Source organism: Lynx canadensis, chromosome B4 (genome assembly GCF_007474595.2).
Source record: "Lynx canadensis isolate LIC74 chromosome B4, mLynCan4.pri.v2, whole genome shotgun sequence".
Classification (NCBI taxonomy): Eukaryota; Metazoa; Chordata; class Mammalia; order Carnivora; family Felidae; genus Lynx; species Lynx canadensis.
Genome location: NC_044309.1, coordinates 100,042,019 through 100,061,920, shown reverse-complemented (window position 1 = coordinate 100,061,920; position 19,902 = coordinate 100,042,019). Strand labels below are relative to the sequence as shown.

Below are 19,902 nucleotides of genomic sequence, written 5' to 3'. Positions count from 1 at the left end.
AGAAGTTGAATATGCATACATGGAAATTATTTAACAATAGACTGAGAAACGTTAAAGACAAATGTTGGCCAGTGAGATAACAGTAAAGTCAATGGACTGGTCTTCCTAATGGTGCCCAAGAATTACTGGAATAGAGTAGTTCTCTACTTGTTTACACTAGAGGAGGTGAATTGGAGAGAGAAGAAGAGGTGGTCAAAGAATAAACAGAAATAGCGATGGTGAGCAATTTAGTAAACTAATGGCTAAAATCCATAATGCATGGGGAGAATGAGGGAGAGGAAAGTAGATTACTGTAAAAAGGGGGAGAAGGGCAAAGTGTATAGCCTAAGTCCACGTGCTTCAAAGACCAGAGGGATTGAAGAGGAAACGGAAGTAATGGTATAAAAGCAGCCTTAAAGAAAAAGGTGGGCACCAACCCTAAATAACTTCAGTAACAGATAAGCACCCAAGAGAGAAATGCCTACACAGTAGAGGCTACATGTAAATAATATAAAGAGAGTAGATCACCAAGGGAACATTAGCTGCCGTAAGAAATAGATAAAACTCAGGTGTGGATGAATGAATTAAGTTAGGCTCAGCGGCCTAACTTAATAGAAGTTTATTTCTTGCTCAATAAACTCAATAGAAATGATCTCTTAGAATAGGAAGCGCTCCTTTCTATGTAGTTATTCAAACACTCAAGTTGATGGAGACCCTCCCATACTCACATGTGGTTTCTAAGGCTGCCATGGGTGTTGACACCAAGAACAGTAAGAGAGGGGGAGATGAGCATTGCATTATGGGCCAGACCAGGAAGTGGCCAACATCGTCTTCTCTCATTTAGTAATGTGGCTAGGAATGGAGTCTGTATTTTGTGCCCAGAAATAAAAGGAAGTAAATTTGGTGACTTGCAGTAGAAGTCTAGGGGACACTTTAACCAGTATACTTTCATGGAATTTATCAGTATACTAAAAAATATCATAGACTCAGAAGTATTTGATTTAAATGTATAGCTTTATCATAGATAGGAACTTGAACAAGCCATGTAAACATTAATCCTTATTTATAAAATTGTGATAAATAGTAGTGCTCTTGCCTTAAAGTGTACCTAAAAATATCAAAATAAGATACCATGTATTTAAAATGTTCTTAGAAATTCTGAAGCACTGCATAAATTTCAGCTATTATCAACACTACTGAGAACATAACAGGTATATGCCCCATTCTTGCTTCTTTAAGTTAACTACACATCCTTGTGCAAATTGGCAGTATAATTCTATAAAAAGCCACTTCAAACACCTGTGTTCCCTATCCAAAATCCTCATACATGCTTTCCACTTATCCACCTAGGTCCTGACTTTTAGCAGCCCCAACTTCCCGCTTCTCCTGCTTAAGTATTATTGTTATCATACTTAACTTTCATTTTCTGCCTATCTCATAATGTTAAGACCAAAGTTTTGGGTTTTCATCTTGTTTTTGCCCTCTGACACATCTACAGCAAAATCCACACCTGTTAACACCTACAACTTTACAGAAAGTGGCCCATGTGCACTGCTCCATTTCCTGTTGACTATCAGGAAAAACTTTTACATAGAGATGTGCAGGCTGTATACTGCATAACCCTACAGGTCATCGTTCATATGGTTGACCAAATTATTACAATGTTCTAACAGATGGCAGCAGATATCTCCAAGACAGTATTCCATTAGATAGAAGTTATATGTCTTGAAGAAAAGGTCCCTTTTCCTAATTCACACTAAGGTACCACATGGACTTGTGGTGGTCCTTTATGTGAGGTCTGTTCCTGTCCAAATGTGGAGAGTCATGTGACCTGTCCAGTAAGATTAAGCACAAAACTCAAGAAGACACTGCACCTAAAAGGCTCAGAACTATTTCAGAGCCTTGTCTCTTGCAAACTGTAGGTAAAAATTTTTTTTTACCAGTTCCTAATGACATGGAATTGTTGATTAAAAGAGCACCACAACAGTAAAACACATGTTGAAATTTGTTATACATGTGACTGTGTTCATTATTATATAAACCTGTATGTAGATTTCCTATCTTCATGGATTGGTTCTTTAAAAAAACAAACCAAAAACCTTTGTTTCAAAGCCAAATCCAAATACTCCATTCCATCACAGTTAAAGTAAAAACAATGAACCCAAGCATCCATGTTTTTGGACCTAGGTGATTTCTTATCTTCTGGACTGCAATTTACATTGATGAGTCCATATAACCGATGCCCAAAGATCCTCCTTGAGTTGAAAACCACAGGTAAAGTCAGATATAAATATACAAAGTGAACAGAAGCCAAAATATCCATAACCTAAGAGGAACTGCCCCAAGGTAAAGAAATAAAAAACATGGTGCCTCAGCTTCTATCCCAGTACCTGTTAAGGAAATATACCCTTTTCATGCTTTACTAATCCAGGTACCTTATGTACCTTATGACTGCCTGTGCAGTCACACTCATCTTTAAAGACACAGCTCAAAATCTACATTCTTCTTAAAAAGACAAATACTGTATGACCCCACTCATATGAGGGATCTAAGGTCGTCAAATTCACAGAATCAGAAAGTAAAATATGGTTAGCAGGGGCTAGGAGGACGGGAAATGGGGAGTTGCTGTTCAATAATTACAGGAGTTTCTGTTTTGTAGAACAAACAGTCCTAGAGATCTGTTAAGCTGTAATGTGAATATACTTAACATTATTGACCATACACTTAAAAATGGTTCAGATAGTAAATTTCGTTATTTTTTTTAACATAATCCCAGACTTCAACTAATATTACTTCAACTTATGTTATTTTTTTACCACAATTCCAGACTTCAACTTATATTACCAGTATGGTACTGGCACAAAAATGGACACATATATCATAGTACAGACTAGAAATCCAGAAATGAACCCACAGTTGTATGGAAAATTGATCTTTGACAAAGCAGGAATGAATATCCAAAGGGAAAAAGAAAGCCTCTTCCACAAATAGTGTTGGGAAAACTGGACCACTACATGCAAAAGAATGAAACTGGGCCATTTTCTTACCCCAAACTCAAAAATAAATTCAAAAGGGATTAAAGACCTAAATGTGATACAGGAAACCATAAAAACCTCAGAAGAGAACACAGGCAGTAATCTCTTTGACATCAGCCATAGCAACTTCTTTCTAGATATGTCTTCCAAGGCAAGGGAAACAAAAGCAAAAATAAGGTATTGGAACTTTATCAAAATAAAAAGCTTCTGCACAGCAAAAGAAACGATCAACAAAACTAAAAGGCAACATAAATATTGGGAGAAGCTATTTGCAATGACACATCTGAAAAGGGCTAGCATCCAAAATATATAAAGAATTTATAAGACCCCAAAAGTGAATAGTCCAAATTGGATAAAAAAATGGGCAGAAGACATGAATAGACATTTTCCCAGAGAAGACATACAGGTAGCCAACAGACATAAAAAGATGCTCAACATCACTGATCATCAGGGAAAGGCAAATCAAAACTACAAGGAGCTATCACCTCACACCTGTCAGAATGGTCAAAGTAAACAACAAAAGAAACAACAGATGTTGGCAAGGATGTAGAGAACAGGGAACCCTCTTGCACTGTTGGTGGGAATGCAAACTGGTGCAGCCACTGTGGAAAACAGTATGGAGGTTCCTGAAAAAGTTAAAAATAGAACTATTCTATGATCCAGCAATTGCACTACTAGGTATTTACCCAAAGAATACAAAAATACTAATTCAAAGGAATACATGCACCCTGATGTTTATAGCAGCATTATCTACCAAATTATGCAAATAGCCCAAGTGTCCATCAACTGATGAATGGATAAAAATGGGGTGTGTGTGTATCTCAGCCATAAAACAGAATGAAATCTTGCCATTTGCAATGACATGGATAAAGCTAGAGAATATTGTACTAAGTGAAATAACTCAGAGAAAGACAAATACCATATGATTTCATTCATAGGTGGAACTTAAGAAACAAAACAAATGAGCAAAGGAAGAAAAAAAGAGAGGTAAACCAAGAAACAGACTCTTAGCCATAGAGAACAAACTGATGACTACCAGAGGGGAGCAGAGGGGGGAGTTGGGCAAAATAGATGATGGAGATTAAAGAGTATACTTGTTGTGATGAACACCAGGTGGTGTGTGGAAGCCAGCAGTCAGGCAGGCTCTGTGCTAACGGCTTGGAGCCTGGAGCCTGGAGCCTGCTTTGGATTCTGTGTATCCCCCACTCCCTCCCCTATCTTCTCTCTCTGTCTCTCTCTCAAATATCAACAAACATTAAAAAACATTTTTTAATGAAAAAAAATGAAAAGGACTTTGGCTTTGGTCATTGTCAGAAACAGGATACCGATAATTCTCTCTTCATGCATGCATTTCCAATTACAATAGGTAGGTTCGTGAGGGTTAAAGGCCCAGGGTCAGGCAAAGTGGATGAGCAAACCAAATAAAAGCAATCAAATTAAATATACCAAGCGCCATGGGCAGATACCAACTATCATAAGATGGTGCTAGAGGCCATATAACATAACCATTAACACAAATACTGATGCCAGAATTCCTCCGCTCAAACTGCAACTATGTCAGTTATTTGCTATGTAATGTTGGGCAAGATAAGGATATGCCTCCATTTTCTCATCTGTAAAATAGGAACAATAATTATACCTGCCTTACAGGTGGTGTTACAAGGATGAAATGAGTTAATTTATGTAAAAGGTTGAAGAGAGTGCCTAGCACATAGTAAGCTATATAAAAGTGTTACCTATTAGGAGTTAAAAAGCATGAATGATCACTTCCAGATGCAAGGGCCAGGAAAACTTTGTATAGGAACTGGCATTTGAGTTCACTGTTGAATGACAAGTACAACCTGAATGCATGGGGAGGGAGTACAGGGGGAGGTCAAAGTGGCATGAATGTTCAAACTGTGTTTAGAGAAGAAAGAGAGAGAAGAGAGAAAATGGCTGAAATATAGGGCACATGTCAGAGTATAATGGGAGATAGAACTAGAAAGGTGATTTGCAGCCAGGTAAGTTGAATGCCAGGCGAAGCCATCCACAGAAAGCAATGGAGGACCACCGTGGGATTCTGAATAGGGGAGTGGTGCCATAAGATCAGTAAGATGGATTTGGAGGCCCTTCGCTGCATGGACTGGACTGAAGAGACTGAAAGCCACGTGCCCAGGCAAGGAGTATAATATTGCCCAGGTTAAGGTATTAAGGGTCAGAGAAGGGTTAGTACCAAAGGCAACATTATAGCCATGCAAAATGTAGAGTTGTAAGAGAAGTATCAAGAAAGAGAAATGAATAAAATCTATAAAACACACAATCTATTAATGTACCAAAAAACACTCTGTATGTTCCACTGTGACAACAGAGAATTAGAATCCCTGCTCACGACATTTTCTATATATGTGGATTGTTCATTTCTATGCATATTCCTTAGGAAAGAACTCAAATTCCTCCAAAATATTATCTCCACCTGGATCCCAACCTTCTCTCTCTCCAGCCCCTGCATGCCCCATGCTACAGCCAAATTGCATGGTTATTCCCAATCAGTGAAAAAACATTGTAAATCATAACACACCATGAAAACTTGAGGATTTATTTATTATTTTCATATCTTTTGCTGTCTTCATTTTAGGCCTTGGCTCACCCAGTTTTCTCCCCCTGGAAGACTCTTTTTATCTCCAACTACCAAATTCCTATTTAACCTTTGAGGCCCCGCTGAAATACTGCTTTCTTCATGAAGCCTTCCTCAGTGTCTCCACCAGGAAATGATCTCTCTCTTGTCTGTTCTCTCAGCACTTTAAATCATACCACTATGATTTAATGCAAAAATGCAATAAATGCTATTTGTGAACATGTCATAACTATGTCATTACTCATCAATTTTTAAAAATTGTAATGGTGCTTGAGAGGTTACAGTCATATCTCATCTATTGCATATGTATAGAATAATCCTTTTAACCACTTGTTATAAAAAACAGGAAAATTATTATTACTCTCACTCTTTACTGCTGACGAAAGAATAAATGAATTACCCAAGGTCACACCACACCAAGGCTTGAACCCAGATTCAGGGAATTTGCTACCACATGTTCTCTCGCCCACTAAACTCCTCTTATACCTTCCCTACATGAACCCTTGACCCCCAACCCTCCCAGGCAGCGCTCATGATGTGCTTGCACCACACCAATGAGTGGGATCTCCACTGTGTGTCATCCTCAAAGGCAGAGGCTCTATCGCTTTTACTTTTTTAATTTCCAGGTCACCATTACCCCACCTACCATGATGAACATCTCTGCATTCACAACTCGCTCTGCCTCCAGCCCATTCATTACAGTGCCCCAAGCAGCCGGGAGCATCTGCTCAGAGTTGCGGTCAAAATGAAGCCAGTTTGTTATCGTGGATACAGGAAACATGGAAGAATCATGTTGTCCATCCCAGAAGAGCAGACTGGACCAGACTGCATTGGACCCAGTCACTACTGACCTAATACAGCTTTCTTAATACGATGTTCAGCAATACAATAGATATTCTGCCCCACTGCCATCCAGTGCAGGAAAAAGGAAAGAGGAGTCCTTAGAATTTTATATGAACTTATAATATTCTGTGACTTCTACTTAAGCATCTTACTTTTCCCATCACTCAGTTATAATAGATAGTTGTTGTTTTTTTTCATTTGCTAGCTTCTGAGTTAGACCAAAAGGGACAATCTAGCAAAGAGGGAGAAATGATTGAGTGGTACAAGGCACCAATTCTTGAAGTATAACATTTCTGTCTGCCAAATCCTTTCCCTTGTCAAATTTTTGCTGGAATCAATAGGTTATTTTTGGAATTGTGAAACATAGTACTGAATCAAGCAAATTATGTGACAAATAATATCAGAAGTACTATTCAGAGAAAGAAAATAATAGATGATTAAGTGCCTCCATGCAGTCTTCCTAGGATAATGTTTTCTAATGAATTATATGATGTATATATTTAGGAAACTATTTTCCCTTCAGAGGAATGCTCCTTTATTGATCGAGAAAAAAATCCAACTGATGCCCCCACAAATAGTACAAATTCTCAGTTTTCAAAAAGTGTTTTCTCTTAAATAACAAAGGTACAGGGAGAATAATATTCAATAACCTAATTTCATATTTTGAGGACTTTTCTCACTCTGATTTTCTTAAATCTTTGCAGAAATCCAATGCTTCATTACATCTTTATTTTTTTTTTAATTTTTTAATGTTTATTTTTGACAGAGAGAGAGAGAGCGAGAGAGAGAGAGAGAGAGAGAGAGAGAGCATGAGCGGGGGAGGGGCAGAGAGAGAGGGAGACACAGAATCTGAAGCAGGCTCCAGGCTCTGAGCTGTCAACACAGAGCCCGATGCAGGGCTCGAACCCATGAACTGCGAGATCACGACCTGAGCCGAAGTCGGACATTCAACCGACTGAGCCACCCAGGCGCCCCATTGCATCTTTATTTTAATCTTTATTGCTTTTTCTGATTAAAACAATAATTCCTGCTATCATAAAAATTCAAATATTTCAGAAAAGCATTACACAGCAAAGAATCCTGCAATTACTCAGAATTGTAACATTTCTAAAGTCTCTAACTATAGCTTCAGATTTTCTCAATCTGTTAACCCTCTACTTCCCTCTCTTGAGATCAGCCCAGTTCTTCCTTCCACATTACAGCCCTACCTCTCCAGCCCGTGTGCACACATTCCTCATAATTTTAAAAATGTCCTTTGACCCTTCAGTCTCTTTTAGTCTGACAATTGACTCTCATTCCTTTCTCTTCTGAACATCTCAAGAGTAAGTTTTATCATTTCTCAGATCACTGTGATCTGGTTTCTTTCCCTTCAACTCAACTAAAGCCATGAGATTCTAATGTCAAAATATAATAAACACATTTGTTATTTCAGAAATCCTCTCTCCAACTTTAACACTGCTGATATCTCCCTCTTTAAAATAGGTGCCTCATTGGTTTGATTACATTTCTTTGTCCTTGTTCTCTTTCTGCTTCTCTGGTAATGCTTTCTTAATCTGCTTTATTATTGCATCTTCCTCTGCTTGTCATTCTTATGGTGGTGCTTTGTCTTTGGTCCATTTTCCTTCTCGCTCTACATGAGTTGTCTCATCTGAGTTATCTAACTATCTCAAGGTTTTTACAACTACCTATTGCAGACTGATAACTCCCAAATCTCATTCATCTCCAGTCCCTCCCAATGTCTTCAGGTTCCATACTCACACATGGACTTGTATTTCCCAAAGGCACCTTAAAATTGACATTGTCCAGATTGAATTCATCTTTGCCTCCCCACTTCTCCCAATCCAAGAGACCACCTCCTGCTGTCATCTGTGTGTGAGCCATTGACACCATTGTCCTCCTGCTCACCCAAGCAAGAAATGAGGCAGTCATTTTTCACTTTTTCTTCTTCAATTTCCTTATGGACTTAACCATCCAAACATATTTTGAGTCTGTTCCCTTTTCTCTAATTTAGGCCCTATCTTTTCTTTTGTACCTTTTCATGATACTAATTTTCTAGAGCCCAGGCTTGGCCCCTCAGATACATTCCATACTGCTTTCAACATAAATTTTAGAAAATTAAAATCTGATCCTATTATTTCCTAAATTTAGTGACCAATGATTTCCCTCAGCTTTCAAATAAAAAACCAAGCTCTTTAGAATGGCATTAAGGTCTTTTATAACATGGCTTCTATAATTTTTCTACCACCATCTCATAATTTATGATTCAACAATGCTAACCTACTTATGATTCCCTGCATACATTGTGCCCTGGTATTTACGATGCTATTCCCTCTTGTTTTTCCATTTATACTCACTTGCCTGTCTAATTCTTACTCATTCATTGATTTTTTAAGGATAATAAAATGAAAGTTAGCTTTTACTGTTTCTAAGGCTCAAAGGACATCCAGACTGGACTTCTGTTCTGAATAACAGTGGGTTAGACTTCTGCAGAGCAACTTCGTGCTGGGGCAGAGGAGAACTAAGAAAGGTAGACAAAATATTTTTAAAGATTTGATTTAAGGCATATGAGAGATTCCAAAGCAGTGAGGGTTTAAGGGACAAATATCCAAGAAAGAAGGAAAATGTGGAAAAGCAAGCCCAATTTTCCTCTCAAAGCATTTCCTGGCAGGAATGTAAGTTAGTACAGCCACTTTAGAAAACCATTTGGGGAGTATCTGCTAAAACGGAACTATTCACACCCTATAACCAAGCATTCCATTCTTAGATACCTGCTCCACAGAAATGTGTAGCAAAAGCCAAGTCGAAGAGTGTGCATAACCACATTATTCATGACAGCTCCAAACTAGAAACAACTGATATTTCCATCAAATATTAGAATAAATAATTAAATTATCCTTGTACAATGGAATGCTACACAGCACTGAAAATTAATGAACTACAGCTATACCCAGCAACATAAATGCATTTTATAAGCAAACTTTGTATGAAAAAGCCAGATACAAGAGTATATACTATAAGACTTCATTTATATGAAATACAAATAGATAAAACAAATGCACGATGTCAAAAGTCCAAATAGTGGTTTTCTTTGTACAGAAAGGATTGGATCCTGGTAATCTTCTAATACTTGATCTGAACAGTGCTTACCTGGAGGTATTCACTATATGACCGTTTGTCCAGCTGTACATCTATAATTCATGAAAAGTCTGGTATATATGTTATACCTCAATAAAATAAAACACCTTTCAAAACAGGAAAACAGGACATCTGTATCTAAATACAAAATAGTATTATGTACAGTTGAAGAAGGACTAATAGAAATATAAAGCTATGTTTTAGAGAAACAGTGTGTCTCAATATGCACGCCTTCAAAGCTATTACCGTTAAATTACTGGAGAACTACCAACCACAGGTTAAGTGTCTGAGATATACATATTATTTACTACCACAAAGAATTTATGCAGAAATTTTATTTAGACACAATAAGAAAGCTTCTCTTTCCACAAAATATGCTTTACTTTTCAAAGAAAGCCAAAATTGAAAATGGTTATCAATTTTTTTCCAGCTGACATCACCTGGGAGATGCTATTAAATTTCATTTGTTTTAGCATCTGGTGAATGGTTTGGATTGAGGTTTCTGGAAGGCTCTTCCTAGCCTTTGTGATAGGTCATCTGTCCCTTTACAAAATGCTTCACTGTGTATGAGTACTTAGAAAACATCCCAGGTTTTTCACCTTCATGTTCTGATATAGAGGGGGACTGCATCGACAGTTCTATGCTTTTCCAAGTGCCAGAAAATATTTAAATAGCTTCCAAGGTTTTGGTTTTTTTTTTTTTTCTAGTTTTGGAGGTTAAAAAAGAGTGTGTATTGAAAGATCTTTATTTTTAAAAATAGGAGCAAGATTAATTATCAATGTTAGATCAGTGCATTTAAATGGTAAAAATGGTGAGCAAATGAGCCACTTTCAGCTTGTGGTCCAGCAGGCATAGCAGAGAGATATGAGTTAAGAAAATGTAGAATTAAGCATCCGCTTTCTGGCTACCTGTTACCTCCATCTGGGGTTACACAGTGTAGCTGTCAGTTGCTCCCATTTCTGACTACCATGCTTCCTCACACCCAGGTACTACATGGGTTCCTTGGACAGCCAAGGCAGGGTGGCCTCAGCCAGGGGCAATAAACAGAGAGCCCGTAGGTACTTTACTTCCCAGAAAGAGGGAAGCTCCCCACCCTCTCACCTCCTACAATCAAAATCTGGCATATTCATTGATAAGTCCATAGATACATTCTCCCTGACCTCACAGAATTTTAATTCTAGGTGAGAACTTAAATATTTTTAAAGTCCCCTACTCTATAATTCTGGCAAATGGGCCTTTGCTTTGTTCCCCTACATATGAGTTTCTACTTCAGTAAATTCAGATCCACAGTTCCTATAAAAATGTGGTTACTCTGGCTTACTCTTGTCAGTGTCCCCCTAGGAACTCCCAGAACCAGCATCTACATCTTACCTCCCATCAGATTTTACTGAAACATTTCCCTGAAATCAACTGCTTCCTGGATACCTAGAATTCCAAATGAGTTGTGCATTTTCCACTATAGCATTTCACCCATCAGTTGAGAATTGCTTGTCATCTTGGATTAGACTCCCACTCCCACCTTTATATCAAATGCTTCCTGTCACAGGGACTATGATCAGGAAGAGAGGCCTTATCCCGAGCTCTGGCAATTGCATCTAATGTTTCTGTGATGGACAGATACTAAGATGTCCTCAGAGTAGCCCTGTTTCCTGGTCATACCTTGGTGTAATTCCCTCTCTTCAGTGTGAGTGAAAATGTTGACTTGCTTGTAACCAGCAGTATTTAACAATGGAGATGCTCTGTAATGTCTATGATTTCATTAGCTAAGATTGTAACTTCCATCTTGCTAGCCAGTCTCTCTCCATTGACTCTCCTTTATTAGATTTGATCAAGCAAGCTTCCGTATAGAGAGGCCCACGTAGCAAGGACCTAGGGTGGCTTCCAGCAAATAGTCAACTAGAAATTGAAACTCTTAGTCCAAGAGATACTCAATCCTGGCAACCAACAATCATGTGAACTTGGAAGAGGCTCCTTCTTCAGTCCAGCTTCAGATGAGACCCCACCCCTGGCCAACAATCTTGATTTCAGCTTTGAGGGAGCCTGAAACAAAAGAGCCAGCTACGCCGTGCCTAGACTCCTGAGTCACAGAAACTGTGAGACAGTAAATGTGTGTTGTTTTAAGCCACTAAGTTTGTGGTAATTTGTTACACAGCAATAGATCAATAATACAGTTTCTAATATCTGCTTCACTCCCAAAAGGTTACTGAAATTAAGTGGGTTAGTCCCACACTTTTCCAAAGAAGACATCCAGATGGCTCAACATTGCTCATCATCAGGGAAATACAAATCAAAACCACACTGAGATACCAGCTCACACCTGTCAGAGTGGCTAAAATTAACAACTCAGGAAACAACAGATGTTGGCAAGGATGTGGAGAAACGGGGCCCCTCTTGCACTGTTGGTGGGAATGCAAACTGGTGCAGCCGCTCTGGAAAACAGTGTGATGCTTCCTCAAAAAATTAAAAACAGAATTATCCTATGACCCAACAACAGCATTACTAGGAATTTATCCAAAGGACACAGGAGTGCTTATTCATAGGAGCACATGTACCCCCAATGTTTATATCAGCACTATCAACAATAGCCAAATTATGAAAAGAGCCCAAATGTCCATGAACTGATGAATGGATAAAGAAAATATGGTTTATATACATAATAGAATACTACTTGGCAAAGATAAAGAATGAAATCTTGCCATTTGTAACAACGTGGATGGAACTGGAGGGTATTATGCTAAGTGAAGTAAGTCAGGCAGAGAAAGACAGATATCATATGTTTTTACTCATATGTGGAATTTGAGAAATTTAACAGAAGACCATGGGGGAGAAGAAGGGGAAAAATAGTTTCAAACAGAGAGGGAGGCAAACCCATAAGAGACTCTTAAATACAGAGAACAAACTGAGAGTTGATGGGTGGGAGGAGAGGGGAAAATAGGTCATGAGCATTGAGGAGGGCACTTGGGATGAGCACTGGATGTTGTATGTAAATGATGAATCATGGGGATCTTACTCCTGAAGCCAAGAGCACACTGTATATACTGTATGCTAATTAACTTGACAATAAATTATATTTTAAAAAAGTGGGTTAATCCCAGAGCAGCCCCAAATTATCATATTTTTAATAATAAGCCCCAACTTGATAGGTTTTTGAATGTGAAAAAGAGCAATATATTTAGAGATCAATTTTAATGTCATTAAATTCTGCCATTTTGAGTATCTGAGGTGAGCTAGTGAATAGTTAGTGAACTTCTAAACATTTCTTTTATTCCAATTGGGAGAGACATTGTAGATTTTCACACCCTACATGGCAGACTATATTTCCCAAAGATGGGTATAACAGTATCCTCCATGCTATGTGCTCTCATGCAATGTGATCTTGCCACTCTTCCATCAGAGGCACAGTCTAGTTCCCTCCTCTTGGGCCAGACTATGTGACATGTTTGTAATCAATAAAATGTGTAGAAGTGAGGCTTCATGATTGCTGGGGCTAGGCAGTAAAGGCCATGCAGCTTCTGCCTGTTCTCTTGGCAGTTTTCCTTCAGAGCACTTCCTTTCAGCTTGCTCCTTCCAAGCTACCATGTTGTGAGAAGCCAGAGCCAGATGGAGAGGCCATGAGTAGGAGTTCCAGATGACAGGGTCAGCTGAGCCCAGTCTTTAAGTCCGGTACCAGACCCACAAGTGAAGAAGTCTCCTCACACTTCCCCAGCAGTTTGGATCAACCCAGGCATGGGAGTTTTCCCAGCTGAATTCCCTGACACTATGGAGCAGAGACAAACTGTGATGGTCAGTTTTATATGTCAGACTTGCTAGACTACGGTATCCAGTTATTCAATCAAACACAAATTAGGTGTTGCTATGAAGGTAATTTTGTCATCATGATTAACATCTAAGTCAGTTGGCTTTAGATAAAAGACATTATGCTGGGTAATCTAGGTTAGCCTGATCCAAGCACCTGAAAGTCTATAAGAACAGAACTGGAGGGGCGCCTGGGTGGCTCAGTCAGTTGAGCGGCCGACTTTGGCTCAGGTCACGATCTCTCGGTCTGTGAGTTTGAGCCCCACATCGGGCTCTGGGCTGATGGCTCAGAGCCTGGAGCCTGCTTCCGATTCTGTGTCTCCCTCTCTCTCTGCCCCACCCCCCCGTTCATGCTCTGTCTCTCTCTGTCGCAAAAATAAACGTTAAAAAAAATTAAAAAAAAAAAAAAGAACAGAACTGGATTCTCTAAGGAAGAAGAAATTCCACCTGTGGACTGCACTGGCAGCCCCTTCCTGGGGCTTTCCCTTCCTGACAGCCCACCGTGCAGACTTCAGACTAACGTAACTAGCCCCACAATCACATAAGTCAATTCTTTGCAATAACTTTCTTAATATACATGTATCCTCCAGGTTCTGTTTCTCTGGTGGAATACTGATACATAAGCCATCTGGCTATGCCCTGTCTGAATTCTTTACCCATGGGAAATTTAGCTTAATAAAATGATTGCTTCTTTATACTACTGAGGTTTAATTATTTTTTTATGCAGTGATAGACAACCAGAATTCATCCTATTATTTAACCAACTTATAAAGAACTCCCTAAATCACAAGAAAATGCTGACTGTATGTACCTTGCAGCTCTCTCATACTTGAGGCAAAATAAAGGGAGAGTAGACTACTGTCTACTATCGAAATTTAAATTTAAAAGACACCTATCTTTAGTCAAGAATATATTAAAAATACACAAGAGCTTCCTAAACTATTCTTAGAGAAATCAATTAGATTTGTAACCTGGAATTTCCTTTGTTAATATCAATGTGCAAGTCACATAAATAATAATAATGATGATATAACATTAATAGTGATTAATAACATTTCTTTAGCTGTAGCTCTACCTTGTTTTACAGAACTTCTATTCTCTAAAACCTCCCCTTCCTGATCCCCCAATTTTTCTGAGAATGCCTATTTAAGGTTTCAGTCAAACCTTGTTTATGCTCATAAACTTTTTTTTTCTACTTCCACTCGGTGCCCACCAGATTTCCCCACACATCAGCACCCTTTGATGGTGGTGCCCTAGCACACAGCCATCACCTGCTGTCCATGGTGCTGATTTTTGTGCCAGGGGCACTGTCTAATGACAAAAAGCACAGCTTTATGCTACTGTTGAATCCATTGACCCCAGACATCAAAGCCAGAGACTCAGACTTGGATTTTGCCAGGTGCTGCCATGAAAGGTTTTGAGTATTCCCATGGTGCTAAGGACAGTGTTTGGCTGACATTTCAAGTGCTTCTAATATGTCAGTGCCCTAAATGTATCAAAGTTTCATATTCCTTGCACCCACCTTATTCATAATTCCATTTTTTGTACCATGCTCCTTTGTACCATGCTCCATTTTTAATGGACACCGGTGCAATGCTGATTACTCTCTGGGTATATAAACTACTAAGTTTTTTTGTGAAAGTGGATTTTTCCATTTTTATATTCAGCTCTCAGTTTCCTAGAGATGAATTGATAAGCATCACACTGGAAAGCAGATTTCAATAGCAAAAAGCATGTTGTACTCAAAATTGGTTCTCATTTCTTATTACCAAGCTTGCTTATTAATTCTCTCTCCTCGTAGAATGAGCTCATTCTCAAAGAGGTTTTTTTAGAACTTCTTTCAAACAGACGTTGAGTAAACCTTCCCTGATATGTTTAGTTCTTTTTAAATATATTTTTAACATTTATTTATGTATTTTGAGAGAGAGAGAGAGGGAGAGGGAGAGGCAGAGAAAGAGGGAGAAAGAGAATCCCAAGCAGGCTACGCACTGTCAGCCCTGAGCCTGATGCAGGGTTCAGTCTCACAAACCGTGAGATCAGGACCTGAGCCGAAATCAAGAGTCAGACATTTAACCGACTGAACCACCCAGGTGACCCTGATGTGTTTAATTCTAAAAGGTAACTAGCACCTAGGCTTTAGCTGGAAATGCCTGCTATACCACATTTCTTTAAGAATTTAGTTTAGTTGAAGGAAAGGTGTGAGTTCTCATTTCATTTTGACAAGTGAAAAACCCAGAACCCCAATGTTAATTAAAACATCTTATCTGGGTGTGGTGGCTTATTTGTATTAACTGATTCTAATCTTGCAAAGAGCACAGAGTTAAGGGATGGGCTTTGGAACAAGACTGTCTGAGTTCTTCTCCATTTTGCCAATTACTGGCTGAGGACTTTGGAAAAGTTATTTAACCACTGTCTGTGCCTCAGTGTTCCTAGCTGTGCAATGAGAATATTGATAGTTCATACCCCATAGAATTTTAGTGGAGATTAGTTCACATTAATAAGAAGCACTGGCAAAGAACAGTAATTGGTATACAGCATGCACTATATATGGATTTGTTAATATTATTTAACAATTGTTTAGCTATTGTCACTTTGCCAGTCATCACCCAGGCAAAGGGCTTCTCATTTAGTGACACTCGATGAGTAAGAATTGACGTGGTCTGGGCATGTGTCAAGGATTTTACTTATTTCAACACTTCCATGCATTCTGCACAAAAGGAGATGAATTAGAGGACATTGTCTAAATATTTGTATTTATATGTAAAAAGGCATTAAATTCTAGTACATGTCACAATTAGAAGAGTGTTTTTCTTGGGAGACGTTTTACAAGCAAATGTGTTTTACTGCCATATAGACATCTTTACTATGTTAATACAGCCGTGAATTTTCACCAGCAGCTGGCATAGTTATATGATGCTAATACATTAGATACACATGTAGCCAACATGTGAGCGCCTAGATGTCAGGCTATATCACTTAATTATAGTTCATTGACATAAATGTCAGAATTATTCCTGTTTTGACCAATAGGATTACCTCCAAAAGGGCCAGAATCTCTTTTCACTGCTGATTTGTAAATTTTCTTTAACCATTAGCTAAAAATACTGAGTTAATGGATTAACATAATGAATCATCAAAACAAAAAAGGTGTAAATGAAAATTTAGATTCTCAAACACACACACACACACAAATATGTACACAAATATTCATAGAAGCTTTATTTCTGATAGCGAAAAACTGGAAGCTACCAAATTCTCTTTCAATGAGTAAAAATGTAAACAAACTATGGTACCTCCAAATCATTAAGCACTACGCAACAATAAAAAGTAAGGAACTACTGATACACACAACAACTTGGATGCCTCTCAAGAGAACTGTGCTGAGTGAAAAACAGACCATCTGAAATGATTAAATAGGACATGACTCCATTTATATAAATTTCTTGAAATGAGAAAATTGTAGAGATGGAGAATAGATTAGTAGTTACCAGACGTTGAAGGAAGGAGTTGAAGTGGATGTAGCTACAAAAGGGTGGCACAAGGAATCTCTGAGACGAGACTGGTATGTGTCTTGGCTGTGCTGGTTTCCCATGAATCTACACATACAATAAAATTGCATAGAACGAAACACACACACACACACACACACACACACACAAAGGATTGCATGTAAAGCTGGTGGCAAAATATGGAAAATATTGGTAGATTTTTATCGATAGCAATCTCCCAGGTGTGATACTACATTAGTTATGTAAGATGTTACCATTAGGAACAACAGGGTCAAAGGCATACAGGATCTCTATATCTTCTTATAATTACATGTGAATCTACAATTATTTCAGAATTAAGGGTTTACAAAACAAGATTCACTTAAGAACTTTCATAAGATATTGTAGAAAATATAAATTTAAAAATGAAAAGTATAAATCTAAAAGTAGTGATTTCGTTACCAGAAGTTTACAAAATCTGTTATTTTTAAAGGAGCAATTACATGATTCTGACTCAGTAAATATTCATTGACAGTCTACTGAGCTCTAGGCACAAGAGCAGGCATTTCAGCAAAAAAAAAAAAAAAAAAAAATTAATTGACCTTCAAGGATACTCTTGTAAAATAGGAACTACAGTACCTACCACAAATGAAGACACATTCAGTAGATAGCAGGTCTGGAACTTGCCCCCAGCCCCAGTACTTTTCCTAGCACTATATCAGATCAGCCTCTGTCATACAGAAATGTCCTAAACAGTACAAAACAACAGCTATCTAGGATGAATTTAGAAGCTTACATGGTACTTTTTTTTAAAATTTTTTTTTAACATTTATTTATTTCTGAGACAGAGAGAGACAAAGCATGAATAGGGGAGGGGCAGAGAGAGAGGGAGACACAGAATCTGAAACAGGCTCCAGGCTCTGAGCTGTCAGCCCAGAGCTCAACGTGGGGCTCGAACTCACGGACCGTGAAATCATGACCTCAGCCGAAGTCGGACGCTTAACCGACCAAGCCACCCAGGCGCCCCTTACATGGTACATTTTGCGTATAGTTTTTAAAAAATATTTATTTATTTTGAGAGAGAGAGAGAGAGAGAGAGAGAGAGAGAGAGAGAGAGGACAAGCAGGAAAGGGATAGAGAGAGTGGGAGAGAGAATCCCAAGAAGGCCCCCACCCTGTCAACGCAGAGCTGGATGTGGGGCTGGATCCCACAAACCATGAATGAAATCATGACCTGAGCCGAAACCCAGAGTCAGACATATAATCGACTGAGCCACCCAGGTACCCCTATATTTTTTATCACAAGAAAGGGGTAACTAACTTTTTGTTGCAATAATCCCTAAATTTTATTTTACTTTTCTTTTGTCCTCAGCCACAAGAAAAACCTGATCATTCTCCTACCCACATCTACAAAGAGCTTCCTACTTCCTTCCCTACACTCATTCTATAAAAACATCAAATCTGACTCAATCACTAAATCTTCTTTGTCCACCCCAACCACTGAACTGCTGAAAACAGGAAAACAATAACAGTTTTCTTCAAGGAAAGAAGATGGTCCCTCAGGGAGATTTACAGGCCAATCTGTTTACATATCAAATCTGGATCTGATTTCCTAGGTCTAAAATTACAATTTATGTATCTTATTCTTTCAGTGTTTGCTACATATCATTTAAGGGTTTTTTTTTTTCCCTTAAATTTCCTGGTTCCCTCACAATGCAGTAGCATGTCTTGCTTAATATATTTTTCCAAGATATTACTTCCTAGTGAAAAAAATCCATTATCTGAATTTTTTAAAGGTTGCCCTTGAAATATATTATGTTGAACTAGAATATAATTTTAATAAATAGCTCTTGTTTATATATTAACCAACCCCAGGAAATATATAGACCTTTCCAGAGGCAGCCTCAAAGGAGTACAGAGGTGTAAGTGTTATCATTATTCCCGGCCTTCCCCATCTCAATAATGGCCCCTCAGTCTACCAGTTACTCAAACCAGAAACCCGGGAGTCATTCTGGACACCTTTTTTTTTCTCTTCATCCCCACAGTCAATTTATTAATGACTTTTGTCCATTCTGCATCCATAATACATGCTGGTTCTTTCCCCTTCTGTCCATTTGCATCACCAGCCCCAAAGGAAAGTCCACCACCATCATTGTCAGGTGGACAATGCATCAAGTCTCTTATTGGTCTTCTTCCCTCCTATTGTCTTCCTTAAATCCATTCGCCACACAGAGACCTGAAAGCTCATGTCACTCATCTAAAACTCCTCAATGGCTTCCCATGTCACTTACAATAAAATCCAATCCCCTGAACATCACTGTGGTTTAAGAGTCTCTACACTGATCTAAGCTTCTCAAACTCAGCCCGACCTATGACCACTCTCCTCTTGTTTCTTACGCTACAACCACATCAGCTTCCTCTAGCTTCCTCAAACATGCCACATTCTTTCTCACTAGGGTCTTACAGGTGTTGTTTGCTTGTCCTGGCACGGACTTTCCCCTTTCTTTTCTCAAAACTGGCCATCTCTATTCAACCTCCAACTCTCTGCTCAAATGTCACTTTCTCAGAGTCTTTTGTAACCAGCAAACTTAAAAATGTTTCACCATCATCCCCTTGGTTCTCCATCACAGCATCCCATTATTTTCCTTTAAATACCTTTCACAATATGAAATTATATTTTTATTTGTTTACTGGTTTGTCTCCTATTATATAAATTCTAATAAGGCAAAGACTGTTTCTGACTTGATCACTTTATAACCATGCCTATCACACTGTAGCAGGTCTTCATAAAGATTGTTGAATGAATGAAAGTACAAATGAAGAAATCAAGGCTCACACAATATTTGTTCAGGGTAGGAGTTAATAAACTCCTAAGCCATAAATAGAACCATAATTCCTTCAGCTTTCACCTAGCACTTGAGCCACTGTATCATACTTTCCTTAATTGTGTATAAAGTATTGTTTTATTGTGAAGTGTAAGTGTAAAAACTAAAGACATTCAGAATTCAAAACCC

At 38.4% G+C, this 19,902-nt stretch overlaps 1 long non-coding RNA gene across 2 annotated transcripts in view; it reads right to left on the bottom strand.

Moving 5' to 3' along the window:
* LOC115518249 overlaps nucleotides 1–19,902 on the bottom strand; it is an 89,328-nt gene that overhangs the window by 58,243 nt on the left and 11,183 nt on the right. The window contains exon 3 of one of the 2 annotated variants that reach the window (XR_004343821.1): nucleotides 13,725–13,766. The exons of the other annotated variant lie outside the window; for it this stretch is intronic. This is a non-coding gene — a long non-coding RNA (uncharacterized LOC115518249). Of the gene's footprint in view, nucleotides 1–13,724; nucleotides 13,767–19,902 lie in introns of those variants that run through there. 2 annotated transcript variants of the gene reach the window in all.